Source organism: Cornus florida, unplaced genomic scaffold, assembly GCF_030987335.1.
Source record: "Cornus florida cultivar Cherokee Brave unplaced genomic scaffold, ASM3098733v1 CherokeeBrave_3.0.0_Hap2_Chr04, whole genome shotgun sequence".
Lineage (NCBI taxonomy): Eukaryota > Viridiplantae > Streptophyta > Magnoliopsida > Cornales > Cornaceae > Cornus > Cornus florida.
Window position 1 is genome coordinate 88,632,428 of NW_026775574.1, and position 4,204 is coordinate 88,636,631.

Below are 4,204 nucleotides of genomic sequence, written 5' to 3' on the forward strand. Positions count from 1 at the left end.
CATGCATTGGAATGGAATGAATTTGCAAAGTTCAAAATTCATCCATACATGGGAAATGTGTTACATTTAAAAAAAAAAAAAAAAAAAAATTTCCAATTATATTCATGCATTAGCAAGATGTTGCAAAGTTTGACACATTTGTTTCAACACTTGCATCCATTCAAAATGCTCACTGGGCCAAGATTCTAGTGCTCGAATGATCTAATCAAAATTCCATGAGCTACTACCCATTTTGGAGCACTCTAAATTCCATTTGGATTGCTCCAGATGTCTTCACCATCAATCCCATGCTCACTGCCCATTTTTGGAGCACTCTAGCTTCCAATTTGAGTGCTCCAAATTCTTCCATCCATACTGCCGAACCTACTGCCCTCATTTCGAGCACTCTCAATTCTGGTATGAGTGCTCGAATTCCATGCCCCAGCCAACCCTCACTCTCTGCCACAATATCGAGCACTCGAAAAGGCCATTTCGAGTGCTCCAACTCCCATCCTCGCAGCCAACTCCCCATCCACACACCAAACCCACCTCCCTCACCACCCAGCTCACCACACTGCATGCATGCATGCACGCCCATGCATGCATGCCAAACCCACCACTCAGCAATCACCTTCCATCTGCAACCCTCCCCAAATGCATGAGCCACCATGCAAGAATCAACTCACCCTTCTTACCAACCTACACCAGCTTCTCTCACACCATCTCTCGGCCACTATGCCATCAACATCTCAATACACACCATGCACCATACCAACCCCCACATCCAAACCCACCATCTCTCTCTCTCTCTAAACGACCATCACCACCCTGCATGCATGCATGCACGTCCATGCATGCATGCCACCCCTCACACCCTCACTACTCTCGGCTTCCTCACAAAACACCATTTCCTCCCCAACAACAACCCCATTTCCTGCAACCTACCCAAACCATCCCTCTCAAACCCACATTCTCTCTCTCTCGGCAACACAACAACAACCCACCATCCCACACCAACATCAACACCCCACATCATCCTCACCACCCAGCTAACCACCTTCCATGCAACACTCTCAAGCCACCCATCCACCCTCTCGGCCATGCATGCATGCAGGCCCATGCATGCATGCCACCCCTCACCACCCAGCTAACCACCTTCCATGCAACCCTCTCAAACCACCCCTCTCACCTCCTCACCCCTCCAACACCATCAACCTTCCTGCATCCACCCTCTCGGCCATGCATGCATGCAGGCCCATGCATGCATGCCACCCCTCACACCCCTCACCACCCAGCTCACCTCTCGGCACCCCTCACCCTTCCCTGCAACCCACTGCTCCAATTTCGAGCACTCGAAGACCAAGCTTCGAGTGCTCGAACTCCTCCTTCCCACACCCTATGCCAAACCCAACTCTCTGCCCCTATTTCGAGCACTCGAAGTGGGCCTTCGAGTGCTCGAACCAAGCTCTCTTTTCTCTCTTTTAAAACCCATTCTCTCCCTCGCAGCTCCATCTCCCTCTCAACCCACAAAACCACCACCAAACCCTCTTCCACCTCACAACCAACCTTCCTATCTCTCGGCTCCTCCCTTTCCCCACACCAACCAACCAACCTCCCCACTCCACCTCCCTCTCAACCCATCAAACTCCCACACCCTCACCCCCTCACACCACCTTTCTCTCGGCACACCACCCACCAACCCCTCCATGCACCAAATGCATGCCACCACCTCCTCTCTCTACCCACAACACCCAATCCATCTCTCATCCACCACCAGCCCACCCACATTGCCACCACCCCTACATCTCTGCAGTTCCCCTTTCATATTCTGTCCCAAGGTATGTGAGCTTCCTTTTTTTTTTCTCCTTTCCTTGTCTTTATTTCATCATAAGGAGGATGGGATTGCATGTCGGTGATTTTGTTGATGCTTGGGTTGCTTGTTGTTGATGTTGCTCTATGCTAGAGCTTGTTATCTTGCAAAATTTTTTGGGTTTGCTCTTCCATCCCACTCACTTCCATCTTCTCCTTTTTGTGGTGCACGCCAGGTGTTCGCTGAAATTCCTCAACCAAGTCCACCTCTCTAAATGTCTCGTGCCGGTCCTTCTCGCCCTCCTCGACCCTCTTCAGGTGCCCGTGCTGTCACTCGTGAGCAACCACGTGATCCTTGGGATCGCAAACAACTCAACTACGAACTCTCATTTCCGCTCACGGATGCCTTTGACATTCTACCCACAACTTCGTGGGCTGTCGCCAAATTGACTAACCGGCGTCTGCAACACATTTGCGCCCCCCTTGCCAGGGTTGCCTACCCCCGTGTAGTGCGCCTCTTCTACCAGAATCTCCAGTGCCCTGAAGAGCCACCCATTTCTCTCACTACATCCATTGATGGCACCGCCTATACTTTCACTATGACCGACATCATTCAGGTTTCTGGTTGCCCCATTGAGTGCCCCGATGACATTGTCAATCGTGAGAATCTCCCTTTATATGAGGAGCCGGATACATTAACTGTGGCGCAGATTGCCGCTGCCATTTGCCCTATTGACGATCCTACTCGGCCCCGGTCTTTTATCCGCAAGACCAATCTTCCGGAACGCCTATGGTTCATTGACACTGTCTTCAAGCACAATGTTTGCCCTTTGGTGCACAGCACCGAGCGTCGGGGCCTCTTTCTGCAAGCCTTGTATGCCATGGACCAAGGCCAATGGTTCTCCATCCCAGAGCTCATTTGGTCCACCTTTATGAAGTTCTGGCATGATGCTCATAATGCACGGGCTCCGCGAGTTGAAAATCGGAAATTGCCTTTGCCGTTTTTCATCACTCGACTCCTTCAGCACAAGGGTTTCGTTGTTCCTCCCCACGAACCAAAAGGCGACAAAATTAAAATTTTTACCCAGCGCCGGTGGATCAATGTTCTGAGCCATTCTAGTACCCCTCCGCCTCCGGCCCCCCTGTTCATCCACGCTCCACCTCCTCCTCCTTCTGAGGCAGTTTCCACCGCCGCAGCCACTGCGCGGGTAGAGCCTTCGGTCGACTCTCACCAGGACCAGGCTTTCATCCGGGCTTCCATTGCCGGTATTCATGCGCGACTCGATCGTTTTGAGCATTCTTTATCTGCGTGCACTCAGGCTCTGTGTGAGTCTTCTTCCCGTGCTGAAGAAGATCGTCGTCTTGCTGCTGAAGATCGCCGTGTTGCTGCTGAGGACCGTCGTTTGGCTTCCGCTAAACGGCGTAAGACTCAATCTCTCCTCCATTCCATCCTCGCCCGTTTACCTTCTGGCCAGTAGCTTGTTGCGCGTGTGGACCTTCTCTTTTGTTTCCTCTGTAACTATTTCTCTTGTATATTTTGTTTTCCTTTTACACTGTAAGAATTTGCTATGTATAGGTTGCTCTGGTCGACATGATCCCTGTACAGCTCTTTTTGTCATCATGTAAACTCTTTTTGCAATGCAAATTCTTTATGTTCTGTTAACTTTCGATACATTCGTTTTCTGTCTTTATGCTTGTGCTATTAATGCTGTTTGTGGTTGTTTCTTTTGGTTCTTCATGTTGCTTTCCAGGTTGCGCAGTCCAGTTCAAGTTTGGGGGTTTTTGTCTCAAAATGCCGTTCCCTCCCCCTGGGTATTGTTGTTCCTTTTATACTCGTTGTCATTTTTTGTCTCTCACTTGCATCCATGTCCACATTGAGGACACTGTGTCGTTTAAGTTTGGGGGTGCATCAAGCATTCTTGGCATATTTTTGGTTCCATAATTTTTGCTAAGCAATGATAGTATAACTTGACACTTGTCGGAGATGAAACATATGTTTAATACCTTGTGTATAGAAGCAATTGAAAAATTTTGAAAATAAAGAAAAATTTGAGTTGAAATGATCATGTAAATACAATGTAGTCTGTATAAATGCCTCAATTAGATTCTTGCTGGATTTACACTCTTTTAAGCTTCACAATGCACAGATGCACATTGGAAACTTAACTGTGAGGCATGCAACTTGATTGACCTTGACCTTGACCTAGTTAATCTGATTTGATGAACCTGATAGATGGATACCTTTGGCATGTATCTTTTATTCAAAAAAAAAATAATAATAAAAAAAATAAAAAAAATAAAAATAAAAATAAAAATGACCAGTTGACGTTCGTAGCCTTTCCAACTCGAGCTATTAAGCCCTAGGAGTGTCTCTACACTTAGCACCCTAAAGCCATCTGGTTTGGGAGTTGTTGGC